We start from the raw sequence: 24,339 nt of genomic DNA, 5'->3' as shown, positions 1-24,339 counted from the left end.
GCAGCACAAATGACCTTGGCTCAGTGAACATTTGTGTTGCTTTAATGGACAGCCAAGGGAGAACTTAGCAGCCCACTCCCAGCTGTCCTTCCTCAGGAGAAAGAGAAGGAAACAGTACATTTTTATAAAGATGTCACCCTAAGAGTAGAAACATACCCCCCCCCCCCATCACTCTACTAAACCTGAATATAAGGGTTAAAATTTAGGAAGGGACACCAATCTGGTTTCAGAAACTTCCAACAATGAAGGACAGCTCCTCTCTGCCAGCCCACAGGTACATTATGACATCTGTCACTCCCCTGCATTCTATATCATTCAAGCAGTGGGTAGTGATTTCAAGACTGAATGTTGACAAAAAGTATACCATTACAATATGATTAAACTGTTAGAAGAAAGGACTATTCTGTAGCCCAACCAGTATAGCAGAAAGTCAATATCTGATATCACCCCAAGAAAGACTACACATTTAACAGCATATACCTTTCTCAGGACCGTCACACAACTACTTCCCCTCAATTCTAGTGATCAACATGGTACGATGTCGCTAAGTTATGCAAATAATAAAGCTAAATCCTGTCTCTCTGCCACATTCTCCTCCTCTGTCCAGCCAGGAAGAACTGATCAGCTAATTCATCATAATCACAGCATTTATACACCAAACCAAACACAAAATCTCACCAAGATGACACTGATATATAGAATATGTTATATAGAACAGGTCATGGACAGAAGTAGGTTAAAAAATAAAAAAAAAAAGACATCTGGGTGCACAACACCCAGGATAAAGTACCTAATCCTGGAAGGCATACTGGTGCCAGGAATGGAAAAGAATGACCATGTAGAATCCTCAAGACACAAACATTCCTACAATGAGGCTAGACCTGGCCCAGGAGAAGGATGGCCCTCCAGTTGTAGAAGGAAGTAATAGTCCATAAAAATCACAAAAACTGATAGGCCGAAACAAAGACAATAGAGTGGACTATTGAGGATAAGTATGAAATTATGTATTGTTACTATTATGCAAGAAACCCAGAATTTCCAGACAGAAGATACACAAAACGATTAAGAGAGAAAACAGAGGAAAGAAAAATACTTCCACAAGAAAAACTGTCAGAAGCTTCAAATAAAGTGTGTTCATTAATACAACAGATTTATGAAAAACAGTATATAGACCAAGAAACCTTGGGCCATTTGGAAAAAGAAGCAACTGAGAAAGTGAGAAAATATAAACAAAATCTTGAGTTTTAAAAGTTATGAAAAAGAAATATGGCCATGGGAAAGAGAGATCTGATATGGTACAATATTTATGTAAAGGAAAAAGCCAAATTAATAAATACAAACAAGGCAGACGCAAAGGCATTCGAAGGAAAATATAGCCAAAGGCATCCAGACATGGAAATTTTCACAATAAAAAATAAGATCTCAAAGACGGAACTTAGAAAATATTAGTAAAGGAGAAGTTACAAAAGAGAACCTAAGTTATGGAATACCTGCCAAATGAAGGATTTAGTGTAGGAAGTCTAACACATGTTAAATTACAGCATGATGGAACAGCAAGTCCCCCAAATAAGGAGAAAGAAAAGGAGGAGGGAGACGCAAGGTGCAGGCTTTGATTCTCTAATGGGATAATTGGCATGGCTTAAAATGACCCACATAGGCAGTTAGCCTAGTAGTAATCTGTGACCCTAAGAACATGTGAAGGAATATGGCCATGGGAAAGAGATATTTAATATGGTGCAATATTTATGCAAAGGAGAAAGCAAGATTAATCAATATAAAAAGAGTAGCACCAAAGATATTTGTAGAGAAATACAGGCAAAGGCATCCGGATATTGAAAAATTTTACAATACAAAATATAAGAAAACAGAGGAAAAGCAGAAAGGAGGATTAATAACGGAGAAGTTAAAGAACTACAAACTGAGGTTATGGATTACCAGCGAAGTGAAGGATTTAGTGTACAAAATCTAACTCTAACACCACAGCAGGCTACAGCAATGGATCCCCAAATTAAGGAGAAGTCAGTAAGCGGGAAACATCTGATCAGTCACCATACGAAGATACATTGGAGCCTTCCATAGGAAACCAGTACAAAAGTTCTGTGGGAGTTGCACAGCAAGTAAAGGAACAGGAAACTGTGGTAACTCTGACTCAAAGTTGTGGAGTGATAGGCCAGTGAGGTCCCATATGAAAGAGCAATGGATAACACGGGATGAAACGGAAGAGAATGTGGCACAGGAAAATGTTCTGGAACTTTCTGTAGAATGCCCGCAGGAAATTGAGAACAAAAAATACGCCCTGGGTTTAGAAGAAAATGATCTAAGAGAAGACTTACTTGATTTAATAGAGATGGACATACGTATTAAGATCAATGAAAGAAACAAGGACTATAGAAAGTCAAAGAAAAACAAAAAGTTAGGAGTTAGATAAAACAAATGAACACAGTAATTTGGACTGCTTATAGAAATTCATAGTTTCATAGGTAGGTACTAGGCTATTGGCCCTAGGGCCTATATAAGCCTAGCCAAAAAGGTACCCTGGCTTTCGCCACCCAAGAAAATTATTTTCCTGTGCCACTGTCGAGCAAAGCCACAGAAGTTATCCCTGGGGTGAATTTCCTATCTCCCATCCAATCATCAAGAAAGAATGCTAATCTGGAGCTTTGTTTGATATAGATAGATAGTTTATTCCAGAGGATGGGAAGTCTCTGGGACAGGAATCTATCACTCCAGCATGTTCTGTTTATTGTGGTGACAAGGTTTAGGTCCCAAGTGTGTGTAGCTCGGAGGGATTGGGATTTCTTTAAGTGGAGCATGTCCAACAGCTCTGGGTTTGACATAGCTTTGTATGTTAGGCAGAGACTGCCTCTGAGTAGGCGATATGTGACAGAGTAAAGTTGGAGGTTTTTGAGAAAGTCTGCGTAGGGCATCTGTTTGAGGCCGGTAATCCTCTTTGTGAGGTATTTCTGTGGCCTTTCTAGTTGTTGTAGATGTCTTGTGAGGTATATACCAAAAAGGGGCCCTGTAGTCTATAATGGGTCTATTGAATGACGAGTAGAGTGGAACAATGACTTATTTTTTCCTGGATGAGAAACCTTCTGTGATGAGGTGTGCCACGTAGAAGGATTTCCTAACTACTATGGCTATGTGATTATCAAAGGAGAGACTACTGTCCACCTGTGTCCCAAGGTCTCTTATTACACTTTCGGTGTTAAGTAGATGTCTATGTGGTAGTTCATGGGTACAGAGTTTTTACCAAAAGGGATGACAATGCACCTTTTGGCATTGAGCTTGAGGCCATGGCTTTGACACCAGGCATCTGTCTCAGTGAGGCCCTTTTGTAGGATGTCCACATCGTTAGGAGTTTCAATTATGGCTCCTAGTTTGCAGTCATCTGCAAACTTCGTTAGCCAAAGACCTTCTGTGTTAGCCTGTACTTCAGAGAAGTAGACACCAAACAGGAGAGGACCCAGGACTGAACCGTGTGGTACTCCACTTGTCACTGGTCTGAAGTCGGATTTGGAGTCTGCTACTTTCACAGTGTGGGTTCTGTCAGTGAGCCAGTTGGCAAACCATCTTTTGATATAAGGATTTATACATAGTTTAGTGAGTTTATCTATAATTCCAGTTTGGGGGATGGTGTTGAAAGCCTTGGCGAGATCTAGATAAGCTGTGTGAACCACCTTACCCTCATCTACGGCTTTGGTGACCGCTTCAAAAAAGTCTATCAGGTTTAGGAGACAAGATCGGCCTTTTACAAACCCGAACTGGGTGGGGTCCAGAGTTTGGAGATTACCAATGTCATTGTTTATAAGTTCCATGATGATACATTCCATAGCCTTGCAGACCAGGCTTGTCAGGCTAATGGAGCGGTAGTTCCTGGGGTCCATGGTGGCTCTCCCTCTGTAGAGTGGGATGACCGTCGCTGTGCGCAATTCAGTGGACACAAAGCCTGAGGTGAGTCTATGATTGAACATGGTACTTAGGTGAGGTGCCAGTTCATTCTGTAGTTCATGTAGAATGCAGCCTAGGATGTTTTCAGGTCCCATGGATGCTGTGTTCTTGGCTTTGGAGAGTGTGGCATTTACCTGTGCAGCCATGATTACAGGAACTTTACATTCTTCCAGTATAGAGATGGGCCCTTTAGAGGGTGAGAGGGGGGGTAAAGTTAGCAGTGAACCTATCTACCAGGATGTTGGTAATATCAGTTGGTTCTGTATATTTAGTGGCGTTGTGCTGTAACTCAGAGCAGATCTGAGTGTTACCATTGAGATTCTTGACATAGCTATAGAATGCTTTGTGGTTGTCTTTAGAATCAGTGGCGATTTTGTTTTCGTACTTCATGCGATATAGTAGAAGTAAATGGGATATATTACTGTGCAGCTAATATAATAACAGATAAAAATCTTACCCCCCCCCCCCAAAAAAAAAAACAGGGCAGTAAGGGGAACATAAGGAGAGAAATCAAATGCCATCATGGAAGTATCCACTAGAGAAAACTATAAAGCAATTAAGACAAGAAGTGTTACTCGGAGTACAGAAGAGGGAACAGATCACAAAAATACTCAGATGTGATAAAAGCAATGCGCAGTATCAAAACACATATGGCTCTATCGTGTACTATCGCAAATAATAAATGAACAATATCAGCACAGGCATAAAAACTTAAAAGATATACAGACAAATAAAGAAAAAGCACAAAATATGCAATTTGTTAATGACCCAAAATAGTTTTTATAAAGAATTGGAAAACAAGGCAAAAGGAACGGAAATACCACCAAAAAAAGAAGGAAATAGACTTTAGAGAAATATCCATGAAGATCCTGTGGAACACAAAAATGGTGAATGGACAGAAGCAGTAAAAGAAAGAAGTTGTTCAAATGTACAGGATATGAAATGGGGTGAAGTAACAGCCAACAAATTGAAATAAAGGTCCTAACGGGAAAACCCCAGGCCCAGATGCATTACCTAAGTCCTGGTTAAAAGTATTAATATCATTACATGAAGATTTAGCAACGAGTAAGAACCATTTATATGCACACTGTAGACAGGCACCAGCCTGGTTAAATGGAAAAACAATACTCCTACTTAAGAGTGAACCTACAAGTTATCCTAAAAACTATAGCCTTTCCTTCTGACGTTGTATAAACTATACACTGGAATTTATGCCAACAGAGATTATAGTCATTTAGAAGAAAGCTCAATCAACAAAAGGGTAACAAAAGCAAGTCATATGAAACAAAAGATCATTTGCTGTTAAAGTCAAAATGGAGAACTGCAAAGATGGGAAAAATGTAAGTATGGTATGGATGGACTACAAAAAAAACATTTGACAATATTCCACATTCATGGAAAACAGTGCTTAAAAATGCACAATACACCCTACAATGACCGATTACATTACAGCGACCATGAAAAAGTGGCAAACCACACTGTAGTTAAGCCATGATAAAGGATAAATTCGTATTCCAGGGATAAAAATTCAAAAGGGGATGGATATTACAGGGTGACTGTCACCGCTGCTCTTTTGTCTTGCCCTTAACCAATTAAGCTGTCTACTAAACAGATTAAGTCATGGCTACAAACTGGCTCCCAGAAAACAACAAAGTGTAAAGACTTCTCATCTTCTTTTTGTGGATGATTTAAAACTATAAAGTTCATCAGATGAGGAACTGAAAGCACAACTGCAAGTGTCAACATTTTTTCAGATGATTTAAGAATGTCATTTGGTCTTGACAAATGTGAAAAAAGCAACCTTTAAAAGCAGGAAAGCTGCAGCACCAGCACCAAGAAAACATCCTGGGACAGGAATGTGACATAAAACAACTTGAGCAACAGGGAGTGTATAAATACTGATGAAGGAACAATAAAACAAACAAATGTGAATGAAACTTAGTAAAGAATATTATAGAAGACTAAAATTAATACTGAAAATAGCACTGGCATCTAGGAACTAATTCCAAGAAGCTATAAACCAATTTGTTCTTCCTGTCCTAACTTACAGTTTTGTAGTGAATGACTGGCCCCGAACAGTACTGGATTGATTAGACAGGGTAACAAGAATGGTTCGTGTTTATCAAATGATTTATAAAAATCAGTGCATACCAAGACTATATATTCCCATTCTGAAGGAGGTATGGGCCTCCTCGAAATTGATTACAAGTACCAATCTGCAATCATAGTACTACATACATATCTAATGACCTCATAAGATCCACACTTAAAGTTTTAAAACGTGAGGAGAATAAGTCTAAGATAACTTCCTTGCTTAATTTAGAAGCAGCATATTGGTGTCAAGTAGGAATGAAAATCAAACCGGAACTAGATAAAAATCAGGCAGCAACTGAATGTGCCAAAAAAACAAAAGACAGAATACAAGGTGAAGGATCAGACGAGAAGGACAGAAATATGGAAAATGCATAAATATAGCTGCACATACAGAAAACTCTTGGAACAACCTCATGTTAATCAGGAGAAAACGCAGGAATGGTTAAGGAAAAGTGAATTTAAACCAAAAGACGAAAGGTTAATATTGGTGGCCCAAGGCAGTGGAGTACATACACTGTTTTACGAAGTCCATTGAACATGTGGAACAAATGGACAAATGTAGGTTTTGTAAAACAGAATTGGAAAGGGTTGTCATATACTAATGGCAGAAGGACTATATACTGAAAGGCATAATAATGTGGCAAGACTGTTGCACTGAGGATTGTGCAAACATTATGGTACTGAAGTAGCTGAAAAACATCGGAAACATGAGCCACAAAGCATTACAGAAAATGAAGTTTATATCACAAGGGATCACCTATTACCAACAGTTCAAAAAATAAATGCGAGAAAACCAAATATCGTAGTCTAAAGAAATAAGACAAAAGTAGCATTGATCATTGAAATTGCTACACCCACTGACTACACTGTCTTAAGTACAGAGAAAAGACAATACCAGGATTTGCAGGCAGAAATGAGGACAGTGAGGAAAAAGGATACTAAGACAGTTCACATAGTAGTCGGAGCAGCGGGTCTTATAAAAAAAAAAAAGATACACAATCATACTTAGATATGCTACCGATACATGTAACTCCATATGAATTGTAGGAGTCGTTGATACTGGGCACGTTGCAGCTGCTGCAAAGGGCACTTCTGGCTAACATCGAAGACTGAAACAATACTAATTTCAAAAACATTTATCATACTTTAACTTAGGAATGGGGACCAGTCCCATCATGGTATTGGAAACTCAAAAGACTAAGAAAAAAGAATTGTATATATGTATATATGTGTGTGTGTGTGTGTGTGTGTGTGTGTGTGTGTGTGTATATATATATATATATACACACACACACACATATAATATAATATATATATATATATATATATATATATATATATATATATATATATATATATACATACATATATGCACACATACACACATTATATATATATATATATATATATATATATACATATATATATATATATATATATATATATATAGACAGATAGATAAAGGGGGTAGCAGGGAGGGATGGAATACTGCAACATGGAAGAGAAGGACGTCTATGGGTATGGTAAGATTTTATACTATTCTATGTCCTTCTATTCTCATATTTCGGTATTCAAAACTCTTGGGTGAGTGCCAAAGCTCAAAGGGAAGAAGAGGGTGTTATGGAACTGTTTTCCAAAAACCCATATAGGATTGCCCTAGCAAATCCTGCTCTAGACCTGGAGATGTGATCCAGTTTGTAGTGTTTGGTGAAGGTATGGACAGATGCCCAGGAAGCTGCCTCTAGAATGGAAGCAGTGTCCAGTCCTTTGAATAAGGCTCCAGATAAGGCCATGGCTTTGGTCGAGTAGGCTTTAATTTTTGAGGTAAGATGTTTGCCATGGTATGTGTAAGAAAAGGATATGGCCCTGGAAATCCAAGCAGAAATGGCCTGTTTTGTTACCCCTTTTCTCAGAGCTCTGGGGTGAAAGGAAACATACAATTGCTCTGATTTCCTGATGGACTTGGTCTTGACCAGGTAGAATTTGAGCTGTCTGTGAACATCAAACGAGCAAGACTCTCTTACTGTCATTCTGGGAATGTGAAAAAAAGGTGGGTAGGTGAATACATTGGTTCAGGGACAGCTCATTTACCAACTTGGGCATGAACGATGGGTTGGTCCTCAGGGTCACTCTATCCTTGTGGAAGTGCAGCAAAGGAGGGGTTGTCATGAAGGCTTGGAGCTCTGACACTCTTCTAGCTGACGTCAGAGCCACCAGGAGCACATTTTTCAGACAGGCTTTAGATGCTGGTTCAAAAGGCACAACAGTGTACTTCTCTAAGATGTAGCTCAGGTCCCATGGAGGTGGAACTGCCCCTCCTGGGGGGGTCTGAGGTGCAATACTCCCTTAATGAGTAACTCTACTAGGAGTCTGGAGGCAAGGAAGGGGTCAAGAGGCAGATAAGCCAAAATAGCAGCTAGGTGGGCCTTATCAGAAGAATATGCCAACCTTGCTTGCAACAACTCACACAGATAGGACAGCACTAGCAGTACCCCACCTTGAAATGGGTCAAGCTGTTTTTGTAGGCACCAATTGACAACCTTTTCCATTTAGACATACAAGATCTCCTAGTATTGGGTTTCCTGGCCTCCTACAAAACTTTAAGCATGCCCTTGGTGTAAAGGTGTCTGAAAGGGATCAAAATTCTACCACCCACATAGTTAGATTCAGAGATTCCAGGTGGAGATGGATTAGGTATATCCCTTGTCCAGTGTAAGAAAATCCATCCTGTGAGGTAACTTGTGATGACTGCCCCTGGCTAAATGCAGAAGGAAAAGGGAGTCAACAACAAGATTTTTGGTTTGTCCTGCTGAACTTTCAGTAGGACTTTTTGCAGGAGTGGGAAGGGGGGGGGGGGGTGCACAGAGAAACATCCCCTTCCATGAGAATGAGATGGCATCTTTTGCCCTCGCTAGGTGGCTGGGTACCCTGGTACAAAAGAGTGGAAGTTGTTTGTTCAGAGTGGAAGCAAACAGATCTATTTGTGGTGTACCCCATTGTAGACTATGTTCAGGAACACATTCCTGTGTAGCATCCATTTGTGAGATTATGACACGGACCTGCTCAAGGTGTTTCCCTGAATGTTCTGAGCTTAAGGAATATACACTGCATGAAGGATGACTTCATGTTGGGCCTCCAGTTCCCAGGCTTGGAGTGCAAGTCAGCACAGCAAGTAAGATTTTGATGCCCCCCAGTTTGTTCACATACCAGAGAACTGTAGTGTTGTCTGTAAACAACTTCAGGGGGCCCTGCTTCAGGGTGTGTTGGAAGGTCCTCAAGGCAAACATGATTGCTCTCATTTCTCTGATGTTGATGTGCTCCCGCTTGATGGTGTCTGTCCAGGTGCCTTGCACTTTCAAGCTGTATAAAGCAGCTAGCCAGCCCTAGGTCTGAGGCATCTGTGTACATCTCCTGAACTGGTGGCAGAGGTTGTAAGGGAAGTCCTGGGTTGCGGAAGACTTGGTCCAACCACCAAAGGATCTCCTTCCTTAGGCATGGAAGGAATGGAATGTTGTGGTCCATATGTGGACCTCAGGTACCACTGAAGTTTTCTCATGTGGAGTCTTGCCAATGGCAATATGGGTACAGTGGAAGCCATATGACCCAGGAGTCTGAAATACTGCCTCGCTGTCATGGCAGTGACATGGAGGACAGACAGCAGATACAGCTTCAGGCTTTCCACCTTTTGGGGTGGAAGAAATGCCTTCATAATATCTGTCCTTATTTGGCACCCCAGAAAAACTTAGTCCTGGGAGGGGTTTACATTGGACTTGGGGTAATTGATGTTGAAATCCAGTGACTGTATGAGAGAAATGACTTTGTGGAGTTGGATATGTAGGGAACTGGAGCAGTCTGCCTGGATTAGGTCATCCAGGTATGGGAAATTTTGGATCCCCTTGTACCCTGCAATAGGCCATCACAGGAGCTAGACACTTGGTGAATACTCCCGGAGCAGTAAATAGTCAAAAACGGCAAGGCAGAGAACTGAAAATATGAGGTACCCGCAGAAAACCATAAATATTTCATGTAGTTGGGTCTTACAGGAATATGTAGATATGCATCCCTGAGGCATTAGCAGCGGAAAGAGAGTCTGTAGATTAAGCATGCGAAAGGTGGGTACTTGTAGGAAAAGGTTGAGGTGGAAAAGATCCAGGATAGGCCTCCATGGGCCATCCTTCCTTGGGACTACAAAAGTCTGGAGTAAAAAAGCCCTTCCCTTTTTCTGACAGAGGGACAGACTGGATAGTCCCTTGAGAAAGGAGGCTCATCTAAGACTGTCTGGAAAAGGGGAAGCTGATCTTTGGGTGACTGCGGAATGCCTCTTAACGAGGGAGGAATGATCCTGGTCATGAAATAACCCTTTTCTATATTAGACAAGACCCACTTGTCTGAGGTTATGCTTTGCCAGATTGGAAGACAGTGAGAGAGTCTTATGGATAGAGGAATGGAATCCGGAGGGGCTGAAGTCAAAGACAGGTAGTCACAGACTACCTGCCATCCTGAAGCTGAGGTTTCTGAGCTGGAGTCTACGCAGGCCTGAAATGAAGATGCTTCTTCCTGGTACTCTTTTTGCTCCTAGAGTGAGGGGTCGGAGCAGAATGTTTCCTAATGAACTGAGTCTTGGTGAGATTATTCCCATCAGATTTAGGGAGTGGGGACACAAACAAACGTTTTAGGTCTTGTAATTCCTTCCCCTTTTGATGAAGGGTTTTAAAGAGCTCTGTTATTTTAGCCCGAAAAAGGGAAGAATTATCCAGGGGTGCATCCAGAAGTTTACTCCTTATATCATCAAGTAAGGGTTGTAGTCTTAGCCATGAATACCTTCGAAGGGTAGTGGCAGAAGCTGCAGATCTGGCTGAGACTTCTAGAGCATCATAGCTTCATCTAATCTAATGTCTTGTCACTTGAAAAGACATGGAGATGAGGCTAGATATTTGACCCTTAGAAGGTGAGTCTGGTAGATCAGCCAAAAGTTTGGAAACCTGAGTCAAGAGGACCACGGCATACTTAAGACAGCTGTGTCTGGTTAACCACCCTAAAGGCCAAAGTGGCAGATGTGTATATTTTCATGCCAATGTGTTCATGGTCTTAGTGTTCTTATCTGTGGGAAGGAAAGAGGTGAAGGGAAGTAGTCTGGATACTGAGACAGTGCCAGGGTCTGCAACTGGAGATTTCATCAGAAATTTGGCCCCTTCAGGGATCTTATGGAACCTGCCATGTCTTCAAGGGGTTGGTGGTTGGGAATCAGGATTCAAAGAGGCTGCATTGAAGGCATCCAAAAATGCTGGCAAGACCGGAGGGATGGCAGAAGTTGAAGGAGTGTCCATCTGTAAGAGAAAGGGTAAGCCTGGAGAGTATAGGGCTTAAGTTCTGACTGTTCTGAAGCAGGACCTGTCTGGACATCCATTGCGAGCCGGGGTTCCCCCTTGTCGTCAGTGCCCATCTGCAAAACCTCCACTGACCTGCTTTCCTCCCTAGGTTCTGCGGCCTCCCGAATGGTAGCCACTACACCTAACTCGGCAGTTTCTGCACGTTCCTCTACGTCGGCCACAGGAGGACCACCGAGTGGAGGAAGTGCAGCAGTAGGTTCAGGCCTGGAGACTCTGGCCTTTTTTGGTGGCTCTATGGTCTGTCCAGATGGCCTTACATCACCACAACCAGATGTTTAAGACACTGGTTTTCTAAACAGATGTTTAGAGAGTGCAGGTGGTTGCAGAGTGTCGTAGGAATGAAGACCTCACAAATTGCGCAGGTTTTGTGGTTGTGGTTAGGCCTTAGGCAGAAAAAGCAGAGGTCGTGGGTGTCCTTATGGGGGATCTGACATCTGTACCTGCACTTTCCTTTCCTGGATGACATGAACCTAAACAGGCATGCAGTGACCAAAAAGAGAATAGAAAAAAAACACCCTAACAGGGTTACTTATCTTAAATTCGAAGATCTGACAGCAGGAAGAGCTGACGGTGGACTGACGGCAGAGAAGTTCTGAGGAAAGGTACATGCAGACATCACTTTTAAGGCCCATGCTCCCTACAACCAATGTCAGAAGTCCCATATACCTAGCAGTGACTAGAAGCTTTTGCATACTGGCTGGATGTTTGGATAGCTAAGCAGACGATAACCCAAGGGTTCTGAATACTGCAACATGAGAATAGGACATCTTTTATTTCTCCTGTCTTTTTCACCCATTCCTCTACTGATGGGACACAGTCCCGGTTAGAGGAAAAACCCAGGGTGGTCCTCAAGGAAGGATATTACAGAGCACAGCTGAGTCAAAGACTGCTCTGTTCCTAGATAAGATGTGCAATTTGTAGTGAGCAAAGAAGGTATGAGAGTTTGACCATGTGGCAGCTCCATAAATGTCATCTATAGAAAGTTTAGACCAGAAAGCAGAGGATGTGGCCACAGACCTGGTGGAATGAGCCATATAAGGTCTAGGAAGTGTCAATCCATTGTCGCTGTGCACAAAGGAAATGCAGTCAGTGAGCCACTTGGCTAAATTCATTTTTGAAACAGATTTACCTAGTTTAGCTTTGGAGAAAGAAATTCACAATTGGTCTGATTTTCTGAAATCTTTTGTTCTGTGGATACAGAATCAAAGTTGCCTATGCTCACCTACGAGGTGCAGCATGTACTCTCCTTTACTGGAAAAATTTGGAAAGAAGACAGGAAGGCTGATCAATTAACTCACAGCCATTTCTGAGGCCACCTTGGGTCCTTGTGAAAAATTAGATATGATGGCTTAGATGAGAGGGCCTGGAGTTCTGATACTCATTTGGCTGATGTGATCGTGACCAGAAAAAAAAGTTTTCCAACACAAAAATTTCAAATTTGCCTTGGCAGCTGGTTCGAAAGGGAGTCAAGTCAAGGACTGTAGGAGAATAATGTGGATCCCAGGGTGCACTAGGGTCCTTGATGCCAGGGGGTGCTGAAGCAAGAAAGCACCTTTATGAAAGGCTTTAAACACTCTAGATGAGGCCAAAGAAGATTGGTTATTTCCTACATTAAAACTGGAGATAGCTGCAAGCTGAATATTTATGGTTGAATAACTACCACTGCTGTTAAATATGGAAGCAAGAAAGTCTAGACTTGCCGATATGGGTGCTAAAAAAAGATGTATTTGTACCTGGACAGCCCAATGGGAGAGTCTTTTCCATTTACACGTTTACACCTTTCTCACAGAATCCTCCTGAGAAGATATAATGATGTGCCTGACTGGGATGAATACCTGGACTGTCTAGCCATCATTAGAAGTGTAAAAACAATGGGGTCAATATGAGGATGTGAAAGTCTGGATGAGTTATTCTTGATGGGTGAGAAAAGATACTGAGTTGGATTTAATGCACAAGGGAGGAGGGGTGTACGAGATAAGGCCATAGAAATGGGAAGCAAACTTGTTTAGGCCAGAAAAAAGCAATGAGAACTTTGCACTTCTGGTATGACACTTTCTGTAAGAATTCTTAGATCATAGAAACAGGAGAAAAGGTGTATACGAGTGTCGAGGGCCAATCATGGACTATAGAGTCTCTCAGTAACTCTCTTACTGGGTGGATCAGGGTGAAGTACTTGCTACATGAGTTGAGAGGGGAAGCAAAAAGTTGACAGCATAATTGGCCCGAATTGCAAAAGATCGATTCTGCTACTACAGAACTGAGATCACTCATGAGGTAGTAATATGGACCTGCTCAGTTTGTCTGCAGGAACACTGGACTTCCCCGGGCTATGCATCGCTAGAAATGGCAGCCAGAAGAAATCACCTTCTACCAAACTCTCACTGCTTTTCAACATAGGGGGGTAGGACTTGGCTCCCCCTGTTTATTGATGTATCAGACAACCAACATTTTCGGTCTGAATAGCAACCATCCCTGAAGGGAGAGCATCTTGAAAAGCCTGCAATGCTTATAGGTCTGCCCGTACTTCAAGGACATTGATGGGAAGACTGGCCTCCACGTAGGACCAAGTGCCTTGGACCGACCTTCCAAAGTAATGTCCCCCACCCTAGTTGGGAGGCATTCATGGTCACTGTGGCCATGGGTGGTGGAAGGATAAAAGGGCAGTCCTGAGAAATTTCTCTTGTGGTGATCCAGCAGGTAATGTGTTCTTTGCAAATTCTTGTAATGAGTATTGGTGCAGAAAGAGCGGGGAGGGATGTCATCCGATAAACCACTGCACTGCCAGCATCTACTGACGTACATTCATATAATATCTTGCTAGTGGAAGTAATGTTAAGGACACTGCCAAAGATCCTAGGAATTACAAAAGCAACACTGCTGGCAAGGAAGGATGAGATAGTAACTGAAATGCTTAACCTTGTAACGCATTTATCTTTGACGGAGGGAAATTTGTGTAACTGTGTCCAGATGAGCACCAATGAACTCCAGGGCTTGAGTGGGGGAGAGCTGAGACTTGGCATAGTTCACTGTAGTGCCCAACTGAAGACAGTTGGGGCAAGTAGTCCTTGGCTTGAACCATACGATGTTTGGTAGGATCAGAGATGAGCCAGTCATTGAGATATGGAAACACCTGGAATCCTAGCAGTCTCAGGTGAGCTGCAACCACTGCCAGGGACTTGGTGAACACCCTGCGGGCTGTGGCAAGACCAAAGGGCTGAAGCAAAGAAATCTCTTAAAACACCTATTTTGATGTGATCATGTGCATCCTAGAAATCTGTTGAGTACATCCAATAGTCCTTGTCCATAAGTGGCACAATAAACTGAAATGCAACAATTCGGAACTTGGGACTGTTTGACATATTGGTTTAAGTTGCTGAGATCTACAATGAGTCTCAGGTCCCTGATTTTCTTTAGCATCAAAAAGAATCTCTAATAAATTCAGAATCCTTGATGGTCTGTGGGGACCATCTGGATGGCAGTTCTTCCAGCGGTTCTTGTATTTTTATGGCTGCTGCTTTTCTCTGACTGGGTGTAATGTCTGGAAGTTCTGTAGAACAACCGGGGGCTGTAGAGATAAGGGTAGATAGTAACAATCTGGAAATAATCCTCTGCGCCCAAGAGTCTTTGATGATGGCTGTCCATGTTTTTGGATATAGGGATAACTGCTACCATGACTTCCTCCAGAGCCCAGCAGTTGGGCACCCCTTCAGGAGCACTGATAGGGTTTCTCAGAAAAGGGTCCTCTGAAACCCTTTTCTGACATGAGAATGTAGTCTATTAGAGCTCCTCCTATGCTACCAGGGAGATCTGTCCCCATAGAACTCCTGGAAAAAATATTGTGACTTCTAAAACCACATTTTCTTGCCACCTGTCGGATTCCAGGAAAAAGTTCTTTGAGGTGTAGAAAAACAGATCCCCATGACAGATAAGGTTCTCCTGACTTGCTAGACAGGGTTTCTTTAACCTTTAGACCAAAAAAGTAGATCCAACAAAGGAGGCACTGATAAATGATTACAAGGCTCCACAAAGTGACAGAAAGTACAGTTTTGTACCTACCATAAATGTAGATGTCCGATAGGTATGCATCTGCAGTCATAACATATGGGTTGTCCTGCCTCAGGCAGCCCTTCGGTCGGCCGGATTCCAAAGTCTGGGTCTGGCCTCGGCTGATGTCGCACCTTCCCCGACGTCAGAGCGTCTGGGGTATAAAAGCATCAGCCGACGCCATTTTCCTCAGTTTTTCTTGCCCCAGATGCCAGGTGCCCTCTAGGAAGGCTAAATTTGGATAGATGCAATAGAATTCCAAACATTTGCAAAATTATATATATATATATATATGTATATACAAACAAATACACCATAATAGATTCCCCCAGCTAGCTAAAAGAGGGGTAAACACCCTAGGAATACCACAGAGGGGTAGGAGGGAGGGTAAACCTGACTGCAGATGTATACCTATCGGACATCTACATTTATGGTAGGTACAAAACTGTACTATGTCCTTCAAGGATGCATCTGCAGTCATAACATATGGGTAGAATACCATAGCCAATCTGGGGGAGGAGGTACTAAGAAAAAGATGGAGTAGTTGAGATCCCCTGCAGGACTGCAGTAGCAAAGCCTGCTCTGGATCTGGAGTATAAAGGTAGATTGTAATGTTTGGTAAATGTATGCACGGAGCTCCAAGTAGCAACTTCTAAAATGTCCTTGGTAGCCACCCCTCGTAGGAAGGCTGTAGTGGTGGCCGTGGCCCTTGTGGAATGAGGCCTGATGTTTGCAGGAACTGACTTTCCATGAAAGGAGTAACAAAATCGAATGCAATTTCCTATCCATTTTGAAATTGTCCGTTTAGAAATTGCTTTTCCTTGCACCCCAGCAGCATGTGCTACAAATAGTTGGTCAGATTTTCTGCTACTTTTAGTTCTGTCCAAGTAGTAGCGTAGTTGTCTGTGTATATCCAGGGTGTGCAGAAGTTTTTCCCCTCTATTCTGTGGATTTGGGAAGAATGTAGGCAAGTGAATAGCTTGGTTCAAGGATACCCTAGATACCACCTTTGGCATAAAAGTAGGATTAGTTCTTAGTGTAACTCTGTCCTCATGGAAGATAAGAAATGACTGCACTGCCATTAACGCATGTAACTCAAATACTCTTCTTGCTGAAGTTATTGCCAGAAGGAATGCAGTTTTCCAAGACAGAAACTGAAGATCCGCTGTTGCTGCTGGTTCAAAGGGAGGAAGTGTTAGTTTCTCCAAGACAAAGTTGAGATCCCAAGCAGGTAAAGGGGGTTTTCTTGGAGGTTTGATATTTTTGATCCCTCTCAGAAATTGCTTGAGGAGAGGGTGTGAGAAGATAGGTGGATCCACATTGTATTCTGCTGAAATTGCTGAGGCATGAATCTTAATGGAAGAATAGGAAAGGCCATTGTGGAACAGTTCTGCTAAGTATTCCAGAATGTGTGTCATGCTTGCCACTGTCGCATCTAAGCCTTTTGATGTGTTCCAAATGAAAAATCTTTTCCATTTAGCTGAGTATGTCTTCCTTGTGGAAGGCCGGTGAGCTTCCATGATAATGTCCTTCACTCTCTGTGATAAAACATTTTGTTTTGGATTTAAGGGATTTTCCAGGCAGTTAGCTGCAATGTTTTTAAGTTGGGATGCATGACCTTGAAATTCAGAAATTGAAATTCAGAAATTCAGAAAGACCTGAGACTTGGCATAGTTCACTGTAGTGCCCAATTGAAGACAGTTGGGGCAAGTAGTCCCTGGCTTGAACCATACGATGTTTGGTAGGATCAGAGATGAGCCAGTCATTGAGATATGGAAACACCTGGAATCCTAGCAGTCTCAGGTGAGCTGCAACCACTGCCAGGGACTTGGTGAACACCCTGCGGGCTGTGGCAAGACCAAAGGGCTGAAGCAAAGAAATCTCTTAAAACACCTATTTTGATGTGATCATGTGCATCCTAGAAATCTGTTGAGTACATCCAATAGTCCTTGTCCATAAGTGGCACAATAGACTGAAATGCAACAATTCGGAACTTGGGACTGTTTGACATATTGGTTTAAGTTGCTGAGATCTACAATGAGTCTCAGGTCCCTGATTTTCTTTAGCACCAAAAAGAATCTCTAATAAATTCAGAATCCTTGATGGTCTGTGGGGACCATCTGGATGGCAGTTCTTCCAGCGGTTCTTGTATTTTTATGGCTGCTGCTTTTCTCTGACTGGGTGTAATGTCTGGAAGTTCTGTAGAACAACCGGGGGCTGTAGGGATAAGGGTAGATAGTAACAATCTGGAAATAATCCTCTGCGCCCAAGAGTCTTTGATGATGGCTGTCCATGTTTTTGGATATAGGGATAACTGCTACCATGACTTCCTCCAGAGCCCAGCAGTTGGGCACCCCTTCAGGAGCACTGATAGGGTTTCTCAGAAAAGGGTCCTCTGAAACCCTTTTCTGACATGAGAATGTAGTCTATTAGAGCTCCTTCTATGCTACCAGGGAGATCTGTCCCCATAGAACTCCTGGAAAAAATATTGTGACTTCCAAAACCACATTTTCTTGCCACCTGTCGGATTCCAGGAAAAAGTTCTTTGAGGTGTAGAAAAACAGATCCCCATGACAGATAAGGTTCTCCTGACTTGCTAGACAGGGTTTCTTTAACCTTTAGACCAAAAAAGTAGATCCAACAAAGGAGGCACTGATAAATGATTACAAGGCTCCACAAAGTGACAGAAAGTACAGTTTTGTACCTACCATAAATGTAGATGTCCGATAGGTATGCATCTGCAGTCATAACATATGGGTTGTCCTGCCTCAGGCAGCCCTTCGGTCGGCCGGATTCCAAAGTCTGGGTCTGGCCTCGACTGATGTCGCACCTTCCCCGACGTCAGAGCGTCTGGGGTATAAAAGCATCAGCCGACGCCATTTTCCTCAGTTTTTCTTGCCCCAGATGCCAGGTGCCCTCTAGGAAGGCTAAATTTGGATAGATGCAATAGAATTCCAAACATTTGCAAAATTATATATATATATATATATATATATATACATGTATATACAAACAAATACACCATAATAGATTCCCCCAGCTAGCTAAAAGAGGGGTAAACACCCTAGGAATACCACAGAGGGGTAGGAGTGAGGTAAACCTGACTGCAGATGCATACCTATCGGACATCTACATTTATGGTAGGTACAAAACTGTACTATGTCCTTCAAGGATGCATCTGCAGTCATAACATATGGGTAGAATACCATAGCCAATCTGGGGGAGGAGGTACTAAGAAAAAGATGCAGTAGTTGAGATCCCCTGCAGGACTGCAGTAGCAAAGCCTGCTCTGGATCTGGAGTATAAAGGTAGATTGTAATGTTTGGTAAATGTATGCACGGAGCTCCAAGTAGCAGCTTCTAAAATGTCCTTGGTAGCCACCCCTCGTAGGAAGGCTGTAGTGGTGGCCGTGGCCCTTGTGGAATGAGGCCTGATGTTTGCAGGAACTGACTTTCCATAAAAGGAGTAACAAAATCGAATGCAATTTCCTATCCATTTTGAAATTGTCCGTTTAGAAATTGCTTTTCCTTGCACCCCAGCAGCATGTGCTACAAATAGTTGGTCAGATTTTCTGCTACTTTTAGTTCTGTCCAAGTAGTAGCGTAGTTGTCTGTGTATATCCAGGGTGTGCAGAAGTTTTTCCCCTCTATTCTGTGGATTTGGGAAGAATGTAGGCAAGTGAATAGCTTGGTTCAAGGATACCCTAGATACCACCTTTGGCATAAAAGTAGGATTAGTTCTTAGTGTAACTCTGTCCTCATGGAAGATAAGAAATGGCTGCACTGCCATTAATGCTTGTAACTCAGATACTCTTCTTGCTGAAGTTATTGCCAGAAGGAATGCAGTTTTCCAAGACAGAAACTGAAGATCCGCTGTTGCTGCTGGTTCAAAGGGAGGAAGTGTTAGTTTCTCCAAGACAAAGTTGAGATCCCAAGCAGGTAAAGGGGGTTTTCTTGGAGGTTTGATATTTTTGATCCCTCTCAGAAATTGCTTGAGGAGAGGGTGTGAGAAGATAGGTGGATCCACATTGTATTCTGCTGAAATTGCTGAGGCATGAATCTTAATGGAAGAATAGGAAAGGTCATTGTGGAACAGTTCTGCTAAGTATTCCAGAATGTGTGTCATGCTTGCCACTGTCGCATCTAAGCCTTTTGATGTGTTCCAAATGAAGAATCTTTTCCATTTAGCTGAGTATGTCTTCCTTGTGGAAGGCCGGCGAGCTTCCATGATAATGTCCTTCACTCTCTGTGATAAAACATTTTGTTTTGGATTTAAGGGATTTTCCAGGCAGTTAGCTGCAATGTTTTTAAGTTGGGATGCATGACCTTGAAATTCAGAAATTGAAATTCAGAAATTCAGAAAGACCTGAGACTTGGCATAGTTCACTGTAGTGCCCAATTGAAGACAGTTGGGGCAAGTAGTCCCTGGCTTGAACCATACGATGTTTGGTAGGATCAGAGATGAGCCAGTCATTGAGATATGGAAACACCTGGAATCCTAGCAGTCTCAGGTGAGCTGCAACCACTGCCAGGGACTTGGTGAACACCCTGCGGGCTGTGGCAAGACCAAAGGGCTGAAGCAAAGAAATCTCTTAAAACACCTATTTTGATGTGATCATGTGCATCCTAGAAATCTGTTGAGTACATCCAATAGTCCTTGTCCATAAGTGGCACAATAGACTGAAATGCAACAATTCGGAACTTGGGACTGTTTGACATATTGGTTTAAGTTGCTGAGATCTACAATGAGTCTCAGGTCCCTGATTTTCTTTAGCACCAAAAAGAATCTCTAATAAATTCAGAATCCTTGATGGTCTGTGGGGACCATCTGGATGGCAGTTCTTCCAGCGGTTCTTGTATTTTTATGGCTGCTGCTTTTCTCTGACTGGGTGTAATGTCTGGAAGTTCTGTAGAACAACCGGGGGCTGTAGGGATAAGGGTAGATAGTAACAATCTGGAAATAATCCTCTGCGCCCAAGAGTCTTTGATGATGGCTGTCCATGTTTTTGGATATAGGGATAACTGCTACCATGACTTCCTCCAGAGCCCAGCAGTTGGGCACCCCTTCAGGAGCACTGATAGGGTTTCTCAGAAAAGGGTCCTCTGAAACCCTTTTCTGACATGAGAATGTAGTCTATTAGAGCTCCTTCTATGCTACCAGGGAGATCTGTCCCCATAGAACTCCTGGAAAAAATATTGTGACTTCCAAAACCACATTTTCTTGCCACCTGTCGGATTCCAGGAAAAAGTTCTTTGAGGTGTAGAAAAACAGATCCCCATGACAGATAAGGTTCTCCTGACTTGCTAGACAGGGTTTCTTTAACCTTTAGACCAAAAAAGTAGATCCAACAAAGGAGGCACTGATAAATGATTACAAGGCTCCACAAAGTGACAGAAAGTACAGTTTTGTACCTACCATAAATGTAGATGTCCGATAGGTATGCATCTGCAGTCATAACATATGGGTTGTCCTGCCTCAGGCAGCCCTTCGGTCGGCCGGATTCCAAAGTCTGGGTCTGGCCTCGACTGATGTCGCACCTTCCCCGACGTCAGAGCGTCTGGGGTATAAAAGCATCAGCCGACGCCATTTTCCTCAGTTTTTCTTGCCCCAGATGCCAGGTGCCCTCTAGGAAGGCTAAATTTGGATAGATGCAATAGAATTCCAAACATTTGCAAAATTATATATATATATATATATATATATATATACATGTATATACAAACAAATACACCATAATAGATTCCCCCAGCTAGCTAAAAGAGGGGTAAACACCCTAGGAATACCACAGAGGGGTAGGAGTGAGGGTAAACCTGACTGCAGATGCATACCTATCGGACATCTACATTTATGGTAGGTACAAAACTGTACTATGTCCTTCAAGGATGCATCTGCAGTCATAACATATGGGTAGAATACCATAGCCAATCTGGGGGAGGAGGTACTAAGAAAAAGATGCAGTAGTTGAGATCCCCTGCAGGACTGCAGTAGCAAAGCCTGCTCTGGATCTGGAGTATAAAGGTAGATTGTAATGTTTGGTAAATGTATGCACGGAGCTCCAAGTAGCAGCTTCTAAAATGTCCTTGGTAGCCACCCCTCGTAGGAAGGCTGTAGTGGTGGCCGTGGCCCTTGTGGAATGAGGCCTGATGTTTGCAGGAACTGACTTTCCATAAAAGGAGTAACAAAATCGAATGCAATTTCCTATCCATTTTGAAATTGTCCGTTTAGAAATTGCTTTTCCTTGCACCCCAGCAGCATGTGCTACAAATAGTTGGTCAGATTTTCTGCTACTTTTAGTTCTGTCCAAGTAGTAGCGTAGTTGTCTGTGTATATCCAGGGTGTGCAGAAGTTTTTCCCCTCTATTCTGTGGATTTGGGAAGAATGTAGGCAAGTGAATAGCTTGGTTCAAGGATACCCTAGATACCACCTTTGGCATAAAAGTAGGATTAGTTCTTAGTGTAACTCTGTCCTCATGGAAGATAAGAAATGGCTGCACTGCCATTAATGCTTGTAACTCAGATACTCTTCTTGCTGAAGTTATTGCCAGAAGGAATGCAGTTTTCCAAGACAGAAACTGAAGATCCGCTGTTGCTGCTGGTTCAAAGGGAGGAAGTGTTAGTTTCTCCAAGACAAAGTTGAGATCCCAAGCAGGTAAAGGGGGTTTTCTTGGAGGTTTGATATTTTGATCCCTCTCAGAAATTGCTTGAGGAGAGGGTGTGAGAAGATAGGTGGATCCACATTGTATTCTGCTGAAATTGCTGAGGCATGAATCTTAATGGAAGAATAGGAAAGGTCATTGTGGAACAGTTCTGCTAAGTATTCCAGAATGTGTGTCATGCTTGCCACTGTCGCATCTAAGCCTTTTGATGTGTTCCAAATGAAGAATCTTTTCCATTTAGCTGAGTATGTCTTCCTTGTGGAAGGCCGGCGAGCTTCCATGATAATGTCCTTCACTCTCTGTGATAAAACATTTTGTTTTGGATTTAAGGGATTTTCCAGGCAGTTAGCTGCAATGTTTTTAAGTTGGGATGCATGACCTTGAAATTCAGAAATTGAAATTCAGAAATTCAGAAAGACCTGAGACTTGGCATAGTTCACTGTAGTGCCCAATTGAAGACAGTTGGGGCAAGTAGTCCCTGGCTTGAACCATACGATGTTTGGTAGGATCAGAGATGAGCCAGTCATTGAGATATGGAAACACCTGGAATCCTAGCAGTCTCAGGTGAGCTGCAACCACTGCCAGGGACTTGGTGAACACCCTGCGGGCTGTGGCAAGACCAAAGGGCTGAAGCAAAGAAATCTCTTAAAACACCTATTTTGATGTGATCATGTGCATCCTAGAAATCTGTTGAGTACATCCAATAGTCCTTGTCCATAAGTGGCACAATAGACTGAAATGGAACAATTCAGAACTTGGGACTGTTTGACATATTGGTTTAAGTTGCTGAGATCTACAATGAGTCTCAGGTCCCTGATTTTCTTTAGCACCAAAAAGAATCTCTAATAAATTCAGAATCCTTGATGGTCTGTGGGGACCATCTGGATGGCAGTTCTTCCAGCGGTTCTTGTATTTTTATGGCTGCTGCTTTTCTCTGACTGGGTGTAATGTCTGGAAGTTCTGTAGAACAACCGGGGGCTGTAGGGATAAGGGTAGATAGTAACAATCTGGAAATAATCCTCTGCGCCCAAGAGTCTTTGATGATGGCTGTCCATGTTTTTGGATATAGGGATAACTGCTACCATGACTTCCTCCAGAGCCCAGCAGTTGGGCACCCCTTCAGGAGCACTGATAGGGTTTCTCAGAAAAGGGTCCTCTGAAACCCTTTTCTGACATGAGAATGTAGTCTATTAGAGCTCCTCCTATGCTACCAGGGAGATCTGTCCCCATAGAACTCCTGGAAAAAATATTGTGACTTCCAAAACCCACGTTTTCTTGCCACCTGTCAGATTCCAGGAAAAAGTTCTTTGAGGTGTAGAAAAACAGATCCCCATGACAGATAAGGTTCTCCTGACTTGCTAGACAGGGTTTCTTTAACCTTTAGACCAAAAAAGTAGATCCAACAAAGGAGGCACTGATAAATGATTACAAGGCTCCACAAAGTGACAGAAAGTACAGTTTCGTACCTACCATAAATGTAGATGTCTGATAGGTATGCATCTGCAGTCATAACATATGGGTTGTCCTGCCTCAGGCAGCCCTTCGGTCGGCCGGATTCCAAAGTCTGGGTCTGGCCTCGGCTGATGTCGCACCTTCCCCGACATCAGAGCGTCTGGGGTATAAAAGCATCAGCCGACGCCATTTTCCTCAGTTTTTCTTGCCCCAGATGCCAGGTGCCCTCTAGGAAGGCTAAATTTGGATAGATGCAATAGAATTCCAAACATTTGCAAAATTATATATATATATATATATATATATATATATATATACATGTATATACAAACAAATACACCATAATCGATTCCCCCAGCTAGCTAAAAGAGGGGTAAACACCCTAGGAATACCACAGAGGGGTGGGAGGGAGGGTAAACCTGACTGCAGATGCATACCTATCGGACATCTACATTTATGGTAGGTACAAAACTGTACTATGTCCTTCAAGGATGCATCTGCAGTCATAACATATGGGTAGAATACCATAGCCAATCTGGGGGAGGAGGTACTAAGAAAAAGATGGAGTAGTTGAGATCCCCTGCAGGACTGCAGTAGCAAAGCCTGCTCTGGATCTGGAGTATAAAGGTAGATTGTAATGTTTGGTAAATGTATGCACGGAGCTCCAAGTAGCAGCTTCTAAAATGTCCTTGGTAGCCACCCCTCGTAGGAAGGCTGTAGTGGTGGCCGTGGCCCTTGTGGAATGAGGCCTGA

At 42.5% G+C, this 24,339-nt stretch overlaps 1 protein-coding gene across 1 annotated transcript in view; it reads right to left on the bottom strand.

The window, feature by feature from the left end:
- Positions 1 to 24,339, bottom strand: part of DLG1 (discs large MAGUK scaffold protein 1) — a 3,205,960-nt gene that overhangs the window by 1,938,845 nt on the left and 1,242,776 nt on the right. The window lies entirely within an intron of this gene.

This window comes from Protopterus annectens, chromosome 4.part1 (assembly GCF_019279795.1).
Source record: "Protopterus annectens isolate FY-2018-M chromosome 4.part1, PAN1.0, whole genome shotgun sequence".
Classification (NCBI taxonomy): domain Eukaryota; kingdom Metazoa; phylum Chordata; order Ceratodontiformes; family Protopteridae; genus Protopterus; species Protopterus annectens.
The sequence above is the reverse complement of the archived record's forward strand: the minus strand, read 5'-3'. Positions and strand labels throughout refer to the sequence as shown.